This window comes from Anas acuta, chromosome 3 (genome assembly GCF_963932015.1).
Source record: "Anas acuta chromosome 3, bAnaAcu1.1, whole genome shotgun sequence".
NCBI lineage: Eukaryota > Metazoa > Chordata > Aves > Anseriformes > Anatidae > Anas > Anas acuta.
The window spans coordinates 37,972,405-37,988,058 of record NC_088981.1 but is presented as its reverse complement, the minus strand read 5'-3'; the positions used below and the strand labels follow the sequence as shown (position 1 = coordinate 37,988,058).

Genomic DNA, 15,654 nt, shown 5'->3' with positions numbered 1-15,654 from the left:
TTTTCTCCCAAGGAGATGATAAACTAATCTTCAGTTTGCCATAAAATTATCCTGTGTACCTAGCTTCCTATACAAACCTGGTACCGATTTTCATTACTTAAAATGCTAGATGATGCTGTGTCTGCCTGTTCAGGACAATCTTCTTGTTGCTGTGAACATGCATAGACTGACAAGTATCACACTCTTTCATGTACTACAGGTGATATAAATCTGCCATGAGACAGAAAAGGGTATTCGATGTAAATAAATATGAAGCAATGCTTATGGGGAAAAAGCAGTCTATATAAGGCCATGGCCTAAACGTACAGCGTGTCTTTGCCATGAATATTCTGTGCTGTTCTGAGCCCCCTCAACTCTAAAATGATATAGGAAAGGTGGAAAACGTTCAGAGAATGCTGACAAAGACAGTCAAGTGTATGGAATAATATTGTACAAGAAATGAAGGTGGAAGATTCAAAGCAAAGAGAAGGAATTATTCCCTTACGCAACGTCTGGAAACTGTGGAAACTTTCTGCTGCGGGATGCTGTGAATAGCAAAACCTGACCTTAATTCAAGAAGGGACAGGGCAAATTAATCAAAGAGAAACCCATTAGAACACTCTAAATATATGTTATTTTGGGTCTGGAAGTCCCTGAGCAGCAAGCTATCAGACTGTTATGGGAGTCTGTTGTGGGAGTTGGCTCTCTTAGAGACAGGTTACTGGCCTAGATGGATCTTTGTTAGAGTCTGCATTTCTACATAAAATGACAGCTGTCCAGTGGCTACTCTTCCATTCAAGTTTCCCAGATAAAAATGCAAAACCACATTTGAGCCCCTTCCCTTTGAAGGGCAGCTGAACCAGGCTCTTCCATTTGTGCCTGGAGTCATGAACAACAAAACACATACTCGATGTACAGCCCAGGCTCTGCTCTAAAAGATTTGGTTTTGTGCCAACAAGGAATAAAAACACATTTTATTTTAGTTTTTATTTTTTTAAGTGCTGCTGCAAAGGAATGATGTCTTGAATTGTCTGTGCATGTTGCTTCCTGATGTCTTCTGTAACAATTTCTCCTGCAAAATGTATTTTTCCCAAGTTCAAATGGGGGAAGGACCCTAAGACTTACCATCTTAATTTCCCTCTCTGCTTATAGAAACTGTTTTTGAAGAGGTAGGTGGCTGCTTTAGTCAACCATTCTGAAGGTATTAGGATGGGCTTTGGGACCCAGAATAAAGCAGAAGGTTATGTAGTTTTGATACAGTTGGATGTCACTTAGTTTGGCAAGATCATCCTGCACCTGGAAAGGCAGGTAATAAAAAAGCAACCTGTTTTCTACCTAACATATGGTATCTAGCCGCACTGGAGGCTTGTGCTTGGCAAGCAAAAACACTGCAAATTTGATTTAGGCACATATTCAATAGTAGTCATATGGTTTCCACACGTTCTGCTTTGGAGACAGGCCAGTGTGCACAAACAAGGGGATATATAATACCAGTAGTATGGAATTCTCTTCCTCTTTTCAGTTTTCACTAAAAATTAGGTGTCTTTGTTAGGGAACACAAACCATTCCTTCTGGCACAATAACCCCCAGCCCCTGGCCTTCCATTCATCTTCCTTGCATGTATAAAACAAGCTATGAGGTCTAAAGGATCACGAAAAGGACAGAAAAATACACTCATACAGTCTTCTTTATTTATATTTTGTTCACTTCGTTACTCACTTCATTATTTATTTCAATAAATGTTATCTCAAGTTCAGAGGTATGTGGCAATCCTAAAACAATGGCAACTGTAAGGAGTTGGCATCTTTGGAAATAAGCCACATTAAGCATCTGTATTTGAGATTTTTCTACCTCAGTTTACCTACCTAAGAAGAGTAAAATGGTATCTGTCAACTGACATGGTTGGTGCTTTGTGGGATTAAATTCACGACTGGAGAAAATATTTTAAATTTCTGCCTGAAAGACAGTATGTATTTGTGAGGTGTTACTGTGTTTCAACTGTGAGTGATAACATGCAAGTTCAACTTATTCATTGCACTATGTAAAAGCAGTGTATTAACCTATCAGAGGGAATCATAGTTCCAGTTTGGGATGGATTAGTGATCTCTCTAAATGCATGAATATATTCAAACATAACCAGACTGATGAATCTATTTACTCAAGAGACAAGCTGCCATGGTGCCATTGTCAGAGGGAGCAGGAAAGAGAGGAGACTATACCAGGGTGAGAGTCAAGACAGCATTTACAGCTACTGTTAAACTGTTCAACAGTTTGGCAGTTCCTCCTCTGCTGTCTGAAGGCAAATGATTACCTGAGATAGCAGTTGGACCATTAAGGCAATGCCATATTTCATGCTATTTCATGTGTGCCTTACTGCCAAGAAATTCCAAAGACTTATGTACTTTTCTTCCATTTCCAAATTTGTAAGTTTCATCCATTTACTTACTGGACTTGAATCTGGGGATGTCCTCTGGGTTGAAAAGAGAGTTGTTAATAAGTTGGCCAAACATTTGACCATGAACATTTGGAAGAATAATTGCTGGCTATTTGGACATAAGACAATTTAATTCATACACAGAAAATCATGGCTATATTTGAGATCTGTAGCTCTATACCCACTACAGAATAATTAATCTCCCTCTCTAGAAGTGAAGATGTTTTGAAGGAGCCCAGCTGTTTGCAGTCATGTGGCTACTGAAAGTTCAGGTGGAACAACTGTCCTCAGGTCTGCAGGCTGCAGAAATTTTGCAGTATGAATGCAAACACTCAGTAGCTGAACACTGAACCCAATCCAATTCACGGCCCTGGAGCCCTTATCAGTTGCATCATGTTACCGAGCTTAGAGATGTAGACATCTGGGAAATTTTGTTTAAATAACTGGTTGGCATAGAGGCTGAAATGAGGATTCAAAGTACTGAGGATTTTTTTGTGTTCTGGTGAGGTTTCAAACTTAGCCCTGTCACTACCTAAGCTGAGTATTTGTTACCTCACCTCCTCAAGATGTTACCCCACTGTTAAAGTGAATAAAAAGCAAAATTTTAAAATATGATTTAAAATTATGATTATGAATAATCATGAAGTAAGGTTGTTAAATCACATTTTGGAACTGATGTGTGAACTTGATTTACAGCGCAGGCTGGTCATCTCTTGGCTCTGGCATTATCTGACATTATGTGCTGACACTGTTGGCACCTTTGACATAAGAAAAAAATGATAGAAAATCCTAAAGAGACTCTTAAATGTATATTGAAATGTATATTCTTTAATGCTTTAAGTTGGAAGTAGGGAAGAGAAGAAGAAGGACAGCCCCTTGTGTTCAGGTCAGCCTGTGAGAATTCAAGGCTGAGGTTGTTCCCAGTGTAACAGCGAGGCTACCACCAACAAACAGGGTAGCTCTGAACATGTCACTGCAGGGCACCAAAGCAGATGGGTGCTTCCAGGCCTGCCACTGTGTCCTGTAATATTAGTGGATCTGTAAAAAGAATAAGGTATACAGGTGCTGTGTAATCCCCAAGGCCCAGGAGGAGGAGCAGGAAAGAACGGTCTGGCTTTCTGATGGCAGCAAGCTCCAGGGACTGATGGTGTCTTCCTTGGCTCATGTGATAAGGGAATTCTCCCCAAAAGCCAAATCCATGCCTTTTTAAATACACATTACTTTGAATCTGGCCACTTCATCTAGCCTGCAGATTCTGGGCAAGGAGGTGAAGCACAGCACTGAAGACTTTCACTCCCTGCCTGACACATTCCTCTCTTAGGTTATTTAGTGTCTAGAAGGTGACAGTACAGGTCTGTTGGTGAACAAGCATTGTTAAATATGCTGTTCAAAAGCATGCATCTGGAACAAGGCATTTCAGCATCTCTCTCCCCTGGAGAGTCGAGCAGAAGCCAGAGTTGTTCATATGTGTGTGAAAAACAAAGGCACATAGCAGCAGCATGAGACGAGAAAGGGATCTTCAACAGTTACACTTGCCAACAAGAATGACACTGGCATTTGGCACTTCTCTGATGCCTTTTAGCTCAGTATATTAAAGAACTGTGCAAAGATAAAATCTCTTGGTGAGGGTTATACTGAGAGAAGGAAATTGACTGGCAGATTAACCTCATGCAGATAACTCTTCCTAAGCATTCCTGTTTGGGGGCGAGGGGTGGGTGTTGACATTGTAAGCTTGGGATCTTTCTCTTAATGCATTAAGTATTTTTTCAAATTTAAAATATCCCAACTGTTTTTTTCCTCACTGACCAGAAAATATCAGCCTAGAAACACTGGTTAGAGTTAGATAAAAAATCCCAAATAATTTAGCCTGTAGGTGTCTCTTTATATGGACCATGCATGAATAAAAAACTATCCCTCTCTCCTTGTTTCTCAATTACTTCTGTATTTCCCTTCTCTTTTTTTTTTTTTTCCTTCATGCATGTATAGTCACAGTGAGTAAAACTGAAAAAGGTACAAGTGCTGTTGAAGTACAAACCTCAGTGATTTTTGCTTTTGAGATCTTTCTGTACATCAAGATCTTTCTGCTTCAGAGGAAAATATGGGTCTTCTGGGAGAAAGTAGGTAGCATCAGAGAACTGGACAAAGGAAACTCCAGCTCTCCTATGCTGACATGCTCCATTGCAGTACACCTCTCCTGGAGATAAAAAAACAGAGCTGACCATATACGTAGGCATCTAGCTGTACAATGTCACTGTTAAAAAAACACTTTGCACTGATTTTTCATCTCCTATGCCTAACAATTGCAAGTACAAGCTGCAAATCAGTGAGCAGTGATAGCTCTGGTAGCACATACTTCACCGTTGTGTAAGTAGGGCTGGCACCATGTACCCTCTCAGGAGACCAAAGGGACTGCCACAAATTAGCATTCACTCCACCTGCTATGGACAAATATTCATTTGAATTTGTAGGGAAAAAAATCCATTTCTTCATGTTCTTGTGCTAATACAGTGAATAGGTGAAACATGCTTCATTAAGTGACATTTTGAACTTGCATTTATAGAAACTTGGTTTATTCCTAAGAAAATTAATAACATCACTTCACATACAAAAATATTTCCTGTAAACAAATGTAAAACATTTTTATTACCTGAAATATCTGAAGTCACTTCTCCCCATCCCTCCCTCTGCAAAGACTACCGATGTCTGTGAGCAGGATTTCATCTAGCAGTGCTGGGTGTAAGGAGGCTGCACAGGCACACAGAGCAGGCAGTGTGGCCTTAAGGCACAGATCACTCAGGTAGCCTCTCTGCAAGCTGGCTCAGTCACTTCACATCATACCTGCACTGAAGCCACTGCGGTTCAGGCTTTGCTTGTCCCTGGTGGGGGCTGGAGAGTGATGCCAGGGCTTGGTGCAGCTCTAGCACCTGAGTAGGCTGCCCAGGGCCATTTAGTGAGTCAGAAGATAATAGATAGAAAAAAGTGGTCCTGATCTAGTCACCAGCACTACCTAGCTGTCACCAATTCCTCCTTCAATACCACCTACGCAGTGTTTTAAAGAGATTGATATAACCTTTCATAGACTTTGGCAGCCTTTTCAGAGAACTCATTTTGTTTACTATCTGTGTAACCAGATGTTGAGAAACTACATTTTAGTTGCCACGTCTCCTAGTGTTTCTGCTTATTTTCTACCACTCTTCCTGATAGCAAAAATATTATTTATACCACTGTCTAGAAGAATATTCTCCATATCAATACTTTTGCTGCTTCTCCAGGATGCTCCCTTTTGGGCAATACTATTCTTGTAGTGACATAATGTCCACTATGCCACTGGATCCCTCCCTTTCCCCTATCCAGCTTTGTTCTGTTTCAATGGGGCAAATGCCTTTATTTTTAATTTCCTGCTCCAAGTGCTGCTATATGCTCCTAGACCTACCTGGTGACATTGTTGCTTGACATTCCTAAAACTCAGCTTCATGTGTTGCTGCTCTCTAATGAATCGAGTTCCAAGAACATTCATAAGTATATTCTAACTGTACATATGAACCGTGAGATTATTTTCCTCATTGCCCAACAATTCACATTTTAAGTACCTAGTTGAAGATTTCAGTTCTTCACTTTTTTGGGCAACAGCACTGTGCATGAGTGGCAGTGAAGTGAAATCTATACTGACACAGAGGGATTGCACAAAGGTAGCATCAGAAGACTGACTCCCCTGAGCTTTCACAGGACCACAATTTAATCTAGGTGAGTTAAAGGTGCTAGGGCAATGAGGCTCTCAGCCCTGGCATGAATTTTATCTATGGTGGTTAGGGAAAATATATCATTTGGGCTATCTTGGCACATTAGGCATTGTTTAAAGCTAAAGGAATCTTTTATCCCCATATAGCTCCACTCTGTCTGTGAATCTGCTCTGACCAGCTGCTTGTACTTATTGCCACACAGTCTGCCCTATTTATGCTTCAGTGTGCTCCATTCTGTGTAGATTATTTCTCTTCCATGTTACAGACTTTTTTTTTTTGCCTCTGAGATCTCATTAAGCCCAAAATTAAAGCCCAAAATTAAAATGAAAACAGCTTTATATGTATTGTAAAATGTAGAGGGATGTAATTTAACAGATTAGGTGATGACGTGTGACACAAATGGGCTAATTAATAGCTCATCATTCAAGGGATTATGTCAGCAGACATAGTTCTTTTCTGTGGCATCTATTAATGAATTTGCTGGTGGCATTTACAAAAGTGTCTTGAAAAATGAACATTTTACTTTTTAATTGAATTGCTGTATGGGACTTACAGGCAGGTATCAAAGGGACCCAACTATACTAACACAGAAGAAATGCTGTAAATTTCAGAGGAGTGCAGTACAACTCTGGAAATCTGGCTGTCTCCTTATGGACCACAATATGATTTTTTTTTCCTTAATTTTCATTAATTCTGGGCTGGGCACCTGGCCTTCCTCAGAAAAGAATATGACTTCATTGATTCAATAGCATTATTTATTTATTTATTTATTTATTTTAAATGAGCTCAGGGCCACTCCTTTGGCACCTATGTCTGAGGGAGTTGCCCTCTGTGTCTCATTCTGATCGTTGTAGTTTATGCTGCCCAGCATAAGAGCAGCCAGCACATGGGTCTCACCTTCTCCTTCATGTCACACTTATTTCATGTACAAGCATTGTTTTGGCTCTCCAAAAACTGGAGGAGAGTGCAGCCTACCCTGTCTTTCCCTACCCAAGGAGCTGTGGTCATGCCCAAGAGTTCTTTAGGCTTGGGAGGATTCTGGGACATGTTCTTTCTATTCAGCTTGTGTTAACATTTCTATTTCTCCTCCTGTCTCTGGCTGTGGAGAGCAGAGTGGGGCTTAGCACTGTCCAGCTAGGGTGAAAGATGGTCTCTGGTAAATGCACAGGGTGTTTAATGAAAAGGAGTTTATTATAGTGTTAACAGGCTATTACTGGGATATAAAGTAAGGGTTACACTGAGCCCCCATCATATTTTAAGGGTAAGTGTCTATTGAAGTCTATTTATCCTCCTTTAAAAACAAAGCCTAAACCAATTGAGGTCAGAGTACATCCTACCTACAAATAATTCCTATTCCTAACCCTTATAAGGACAAGGAAGATGCAAAGGCTTCAGTTTTCTGGACCCTAAAGTTTCAGATTCAATTTCTCATTTGAAATTAAATGTGATTAGGTGCATCAGCATTTTTAGAAATCTTTCTAGGATCAGATTCTCAAGACCACGCAGATATATAATTGCAGCTGAAATCAATGGGAATGGAATGTCAGTTTGAGGAACCTTAGGGGGATTTTCAGAAGTGCCCAAGGTACCAATTTCCTGTTAATACAGAATATTGTCTGGCTGAGCTCCACGGAACAGGATCCATTCTTTGCTACCTGTTGCCACAAAACACAGGGGGCAATTCATTTGACACAGGCTGAATACATCCATTAACTTGCACTCTCAGGCCATTTCTTCAACAGGTTATCAATGTGCCTAACTTAGTGCTCCCAAGTGCTCCCACTGAAGTTACTGAATGTGTTTGTAACAGTGCATGAAAAGTCTTCATGGAAGCAGGAGGAATATTCTCCAGACTTTACTGTTCCAACTTCAAAAAACTGATAGTAGTGTCATTCATGAGGTTATCCAGGATCTGTTTGTTGTTGTTGGTGGTGTTTTTTTTTTTTTTTTTTAAGCTAAAGGACTATAGTCAGCAGTGAACTCAGAAAACCTATTTCTGACACAAATACCAACACAGTGAGATGAAAACTAGCTCAACATCAGCTTTAAAAAAAGGAACATGACTTAACAGGAATACATTCTTATTAGCAAGCAGTTGTCTGTCCTACAGAAAGCAGAGCATGCTAATATATGTAACTATAAAGACAGACTCCAAAATATTTAAGTTCTTGAACAGAGGTGTTGACAGTTAAATTGAACTTCTGGCAGGCATTTCCAGCTTGTGGGGGAGCAAACAGCAACTCTACAGCTTTCAAAACATTTACCAAAGATAATAATTACAAAGCCACATAGTTTCAGAATGACTTTCATTTGTCAGGGCAGTTAACAGCAGTGAGAAGCAAAGCCAAGAGAAAAGCCAAATGCTAACAGGAAAATACTGACAAATCACTTGATATAAAGTTGGGCTGTATCGTATTATGTAGCGCACGGGAACTGCCACCTAGTCACAGCAGACCCACATTGAATCTGGTACGATGGCCCAATCTGAGAAGGAACCAGGCTGTGTTGGGGTTGTAACAAGGAGTATGGTGCAGTCCTGGGGAAGGATTTCCAGTCTGGCAATGTCTGTTTCCCCCTTCATCCAAGTCTGAGCGGATATGAATGGGACTGTGTCTTTGTCAACAGACTCAGAACATGTGGGTCACAATGACAGGGCAAAATGGAGAGAGGAAGAAGGTATCTAAAAGTAGGATAACAGGGATAACCACACATGTGGGATGGGAAGTGTCTGGGATATTATCCTCTTCTGCTTAATGGGAGCAGTAAGTGTATCGATCAGTGGTTTGATTTACATGTATGTTAAACAACCCTTAGCAATCTAAACTGGTTTCAGATACAGCTTAGGTATTTTGCTTGATGAGTTTTGTTTTTGTTCTTGTTTTGTTTACTTATTTTAATTTTTATTTTTCACTGTTTATCTCTGCTATATCCAGAACAGTGTTGGTGCTCTTCTGCTTTCTGTCTTGGAACAGGTCCAGAAATAGCAAAATGCTGCAGAAGAGGCTGTTCACAGAGGAGGTCTGGGAGTACAGAAGCAGGAAAGAGGGAAATTTTATGAGTAAATCTGTTCATATTTATTTGCTGTCCTGATTATGCAGATTAAGAATGTTTCAATAAGTCTATTATGTGCTGTGCAGAAAGAAGAAAGATGGGATGCAGAACCCCTTGAGCTCTGCCTATCCATACACTTAACAACACAGGCTACCCCCAAGATGTTACTCTTGGGAGTAACTCACAGCTACAGCAGCTGCCACCAACTACAGTAGCTGGAAGCAGAGATTTCTGAGCATTGGCTAAGTGTAGCAGTTTGTGCAATGTATCACTGCCTGGCCAAGATTTGGCCATAATAGCAGAAGGGTGTTGAGGTGTTAGCATAATACTTTCTCTTTCATACTTCAGGAAATTAAAAGGAACATTAAACCATCTGATTTCTTATTCCTTTATAATAGTACTGGAAGTGAATATTACAGATACGAGTGTTGTGACAGTGTGAGGTTGAAACTGATCTGGTAAGAGCTGGTCCTTCCAAAAAATAAAAAATAAAAATTATTCAGCTTGCAGATAATAGACAACTTCAATGCAAGTGTAAATGAAGTTGGAAACTTGGTTCATTGAACAGATGTTAAGGAACATAAGGCAACTACAGTTCTGTTAACTCAGCCTTTTTGAGTTAAAAGCATTGTGCCATCTACAGAATTATTTATCATGGTGTCCTGTGGGTGCAATTCAGTCTGTATTTCTGTTACTCTTGAGAGTCTTCTGTGAAATGCCATCAAAAGTACATGTTGGCAGATAGATAAACACATCAGACATGGTCAGATCAAATCCCCTAGGGTAGTTCCTAAATTCAAGACATTTCCTAAGATCTTGCTGTTCACAAGTCCTGCATTTCTAAATAAGGTTTCATAGATCTCATTTTATCCACAGAGCACCAGAATTACAGTCAGACCCATAATGGATTTGGGAAAGGAGAAGAAGAAGGGGGGAAAAAAAAATAAAAATATCCAGTTTTTCTCCCAGTCATGGATGTATAGGTATTTATAGAGGCCCTTGATGATTTTGGGACTCATCAAATGTGATGAGAGCAAAGTTGACATTTTTCTGGAAAAGCAAACTTTCATTTGTGACTGGGACTGGAGATTACCTGTCTTATTCTACAAATATGGGCTTTCAAACATGTTAAATTGTTTATGACAGCAGAGTAGGCAACAGTCATCAAAAATATCAGCAAAATTAATAATTTTCTGTAGCATAGTACTAGTTAGATGAATTTGCAATGACCAAAGTCCAAAGAGGTTCACTCAAAGGCTGAATCATTTTTTGAGTTTACCACATTAAACCATTATTTATGTTTTACATTGTGCAGAGCTTTTGCGAAAGGAGGGCAGCATATCCCCACAAAGCCATGTGGACACAAGCTCTGTACACTAAAACCCTATCCTTGGCACAGCATGGAGATATACATTTTAGATACTGTACTGTCTCATCTTCCATGTACTTGCATTGTTTCTATCTGCTCCCACAGTGACCACTCCCCTCCTTAAATAACCTCACCAAGCTCTTGCCTTTGGCATTAACCTCACTGTCTTCACTCACCCAGACAGTAAAACCCAGCACTGAATGGTCAACCACCTCCCAGGCTCATTCACAGTGTGGCTTTCTTTCCTGCACTGGGAAATAATGGGTTTTAGGGCAGACTCGAGCACTGTGGGCTCTGCTACCTCTTGCCAACCAAGTGATCATCCAGACAACTTACATTCAGGCAATGTCCAAGGAGCAAAATGTCTCTCTGTACATGTGCTGATAGGTCCAATGCTCCACAGGGCACGTTCTAGCTGCATCTGAGCTCCCTTTCAGGGGTTTGCTGTCTGCATGACTGATGAGGTTGGTACCAAGGCAGCTTCGGAGCTGCCCCTAGCACACAGTGGGAATCCAACCCCTGGGCTTGGTGATCCTTCTCTTCCAATTATTTCTAGAGAATTACACAGATTAAATGTATAGACCTGATTAGATTTACCATGGGTTTAAGGGATATTCACGTGTTGCATGGTGCACTGCAAACCAGCTGTGGAAAACTACATTCTCTTTAAAATATATGTTGCAACAATGGATCTTTTTTTTGAAGGAATCTAAAACCACTCCTATTACTATGATCTAGTTGTGTAAATCCTCTGTATATTGGTTCAGAGGACTGTCTATATGGAAGGCTCTCAGGACTGAGGTTAACAAGGACAAGGTCCTATGATGACCATAATATACAACCTATGAATCCTACTTGTTGTCCCACATCACTGTAATTAAAAATGTTTTGTCCCTTTCTCTCTTCCCCTTTCTCCTTTAATTCTTATATTATCCTTGCATCTCTATACATGCAGACTGTAATACTCTTCTTTTAACTTCATATCTTGATGATATCGGGATTGGGACTCCACATGCTCACACAGAAATAATTGATGCCATTTGCATTTCACATTCTAACAGCTTCATAACAAGATCTCTGTAGACTTACACTGAAATTGTTTTCCCACTGAAGTCTTACAACACAGCAGCAATATAATGACATTTTAATGGGATCCCTATAGACTTGCCATGAAATTGTCAAGGGAAAATAGTGGTGATGTTAATTGAATTGGGAACTAACACTGTTAAAATAAAATGTGAATAGTAATTGCTCTGCAAGAAGAAACACATGAATTCAGGTGCTGATCCTGTAAAGATATATGCATGATATGCATATGAGTAATTTTGTCCATAGAAGTAATCCCCTTGAAGACTACTTCTCTGGGGAACAAAGTTAGGACCTAGAAAAAGCAAATTCATTTTATCTTCTGCATTCATTTACAAAGTAGCTAACTAAGATGAAACAATCAAAGATTGTGCTTCAACTGTGACATTTCCTATACACATCTGTACAGATGTTAAGCAGCAATTACCCAAAGAGCTTGGCACTTGACATCATACATCCTCTAACTCTACATAAATGCAGTAACAGTTGCATAGCTGGTAAAGCCCTTGGGTAAAACCATATTCATACTGAAGTTGTTGAGAATTCTGTCTCTGGTTTTAGCCAGAGCTAGCATGCCATTCCCAGTATCCCTTCGTAGGGATTCCAGGCACAAAGCTCAAACACACACCTGCTTTGGAGGCTAAATCTACAGAGAAGAAACCTGTTCTTTTTAATCATTGCGTTTTCTGAGATATAAGAATGTGTTTGAATGAAAGTTTTCTCTTTTATTTCTAGTGTGATGAGAGAGAGAAAATGAACCTTGCAATTCTCATGCCATCATGCAAGTCTCAGGCTTTTGAATTCATTTATTTCAGATTTCTAGAGACTGCTGGAGTGGGCAATACAAGCTGACTGTGGAAAATGGGGTGAATGTTCTGACCTTACTGCTTTGCCTATAAGATTGTATAAAAGAATTACACCAACATCTACTTAGAGTTTTTAAGTTGGTCAGAACACAGTCAAAACACAGCCAAAGACCAAAAATTATAATGTGCAACATACCTCTGTCCAGAAATCACTTTTAAAAATTTTATTATTATTATTATTATTTTAAACCGTGAGTATTTCTGAGAGTATTTCTTCATAAGTAAAGCTGCTGGTCAGGAGGAGGTAAGAAGATCGATACAGAAAACAAACCATTAGCAATGATAAATTATTCCTTTTCTCTCAAGAGAAGCCTGGAGTCATTGATCTGTCATGGAATCCATGCAGACCTACTCCTCAGATGAACAAAAGGCTGAACAGTAGTGTCCTGATAGGTGGCCTGATAACTCAGAAGATTAGTAAAGGGCTGCTGGATGACCTCCGGACCAATGGTTCAATCTTGCCTTCATGGATCAGAACTTTCACCATCAATCTCAGCAGAAACATAAGACATTCTTATGTCAGGTAAAACCCAAACTAGGAACTGAGCTATTAGGAAAAAGAACACAGAGAGAACAAAATGGAAAATATCATTGTGTCCGGGTTTGAATTAATGATTCACCTGTGTCTGAAATATTGCATGCATTTCTGACACTTCATACCAAAAAAAAAAAAAAAAAAAAGTTTAACTAAAAAGAGAGACAGAAAAAGAAGGCTGATGGGAAGGAGGAAATGGCTTCTTTCTAAGAAGAAGCTCAAAAGACTCTTTAGTTTGTATTAAGTACTATAAAATGATGGAGAGCATGGTGAAGATGAAAAATGTATATGTATTTATTACTTCTAACGTTACAGGGACATGAAGACACACAATGAAAATAGTTGCCAAATATAAAACCAAGTGAAAGAAGCCCTGTTTTTTCTCACAACCTCACTGCTGCAAGATATGGCAGATGGCAAAACTGCAAAGGAAATCTAAAAAAGATGATATGCCCTCATGGAGAATAAGTCCACTGGAAGGTTTTAAAAATGCTGATCTAGATGCAACACTGAGATGACAAATTCTCTTGTCCAGAGGTCAGTAACTGTATAATGGCAAAGAACAATATATACCTACCTTAATTCCTACACTCCTAAGCATTCATTGGAGTTCACTACCAGGGGTCTTAACTAGATGCATTCGGCTGTCGTGAACTGAATGCAGCTGATCTCAAGTCTTAGGAACTGTTGAGTGAAATGAGTCAGCAGTCACTCAGCAGTGGACAAGTTGTATCCTTTTCAAACATCCACTCCTGCACCTGTCTATTCTCTCTGAATAGTGAGGACTTCAGAAAGTGGACTGACTGACTGATATACACTCTTTATATGGTCTGAGGGCACCCCAGTGTGGTAAGGAGATGCTCCCAATGTTTTGGGACCAAACTAAGAATTTCAAGCAGAAGGTTTATTCAGCCCGTTACTCTTTCCCAGTCACTATATTCCTAAGAGACCAGGCATTCAAGTGCACAGTGCCAGCACTTACCTAACAGATTCTGAATTGCCATTTTACTTTTCCAAAATCATATAATACTATTTAGGAAAACTATTTTCCTTTTGGCTTTGTTTTACAGCTAGGAACAAAACCAGACAATGAAACCAGCCATGGCTCCCCTCAGACTGCTCCTGAAATGCCTAAAGATGAGCACATCTGACTAACTCAGCTGTACTGGAAATCCTGGCCAAGATCTATTTATTATGGGGTGTGATTGTCAAGTTACTCATTTCGGTGGCTCCACTGCTGCAGTGCAGAAACCGTGGGTGGTCCATGAGGCCATCATGAGTGCTCTGCACCTGGGGCTGCAGAAAATATTAAGAAGTAAAGTGTACGCATGGCTGGCTTGGTGGACTGTGACCAGTTGGTCCAAAGTTGCGCGAACCACCAAGCTAGCTGTAATCCTTAAGGGGCCAGAGTCCATTCTCATGTATTCAGAGGGAGACCCATAATTATTTCAGCTGAAACCAGATCAGGCATCAGAGCTGGACAAGGGACAAAACATTAGGTTGTTTCATTTCATTCTGACCTCTTTTTATGGCAATAACTGCTAAAAGGAAAACAAATGTTCGTAGGGATCTGCTTTGTTCTGCCTTTACATGTGGAGCACACAAGGGGCCTTTTCATGCAGAAAAATGCATAAATCACTCCTCTAGTTTTACTTATGGGAATGCAGCATTTTCATATTAGAGAAATACAGCCAGTAACGAGATGCACAGACATTCAACTCAGAAGAGTAGGGATTTCAGGAAAAAAAAAAAAAGAGAGAGAGAGAGAGAGATTATTTAGATACTAGCCAAAATGAAGCAGGAACCTCATGAGGAAATGTGATTATAGGAATTATGCAAGGAAGGCATTTCACTTATATATAATGGGCCAGATTCTCAGCAGCTATAAATAGTTGGAGCTTTACTCACTCACTTTCAGGGTGATATACTACAAGAAGTGAGCTCTGTGATTATCTTGGGATCATTTAATTATAGGCTTCTTTTTTGCCCTTCTTTCTTTCCTTTTTTTTTTTTTTTAAATCTTATTAGTTTTGCTGATCATGAAGATATATTAAAAAGAAAAATAATTGTTTTGTTGTTGTTGTTTGTTTGACTGTTTGTTTTAGAGAGATTTTCAGTTAGCCATACTGCATTCAGTGAGCCATCAGATGCACTAGATGATGTAAAACCACTAATGTTGATGCAGGGAGGTGGGTGGAACACCTACCAAGTGAGAGAGAGACAGTAGAAGCAGCCAGCCAAGTTGATAATATAGTGATCTTCCAGTACTCACCACTTGAAGGCACAGCGTTGTAGATGTATCTGTTTGAAAAAGAAAACTGGCACAGTAAAAGATCTAAAGTACAAAGGAATTTGATAATCTTACATTTTTGCATCATCCCAACTGAGAGAACTATGTGCTTGCTTCTGATCTGAGATTAGCTATGTCAGACATTGTAGGATTGAAGTGAATGACACCAGAGCAAATCTTTATGTATATTATTTTTAAATCAAACATTTTGAAAACAGTCTTTTTTGTATTTATGGTTGATCAAAGCTTATAACTTATTTTTTATAGAAGTTATCTGTGGTTATTTCAAATTGGAATTAGATAT

The 15,654-nt window shown here is 39.5% G+C and overlaps 1 long non-coding RNA gene across 2 annotated transcripts in view; it reads right to left on the bottom strand.

The window, feature by feature from the left end:
* Positions 1-243: 243 nt before the first annotated feature.
* LOC137853858 (uncharacterized) overlaps positions 244-15,654 on the bottom strand; it is a 37,138-nt gene continuing 21,727 nt past the window's right edge. For both annotated transcript variants that reach the window (XR_011094776.1, XR_011094777.1), the window contains 2 exons: positions 15,267-15,361; positions 244-13,072 (listed from right to left, as the gene is read on the bottom strand). This is a non-coding gene — a long non-coding RNA (uncharacterized lncRNA). The remainder of the gene's footprint in view (positions 13,073-15,266; positions 15,362-15,654) is intronic.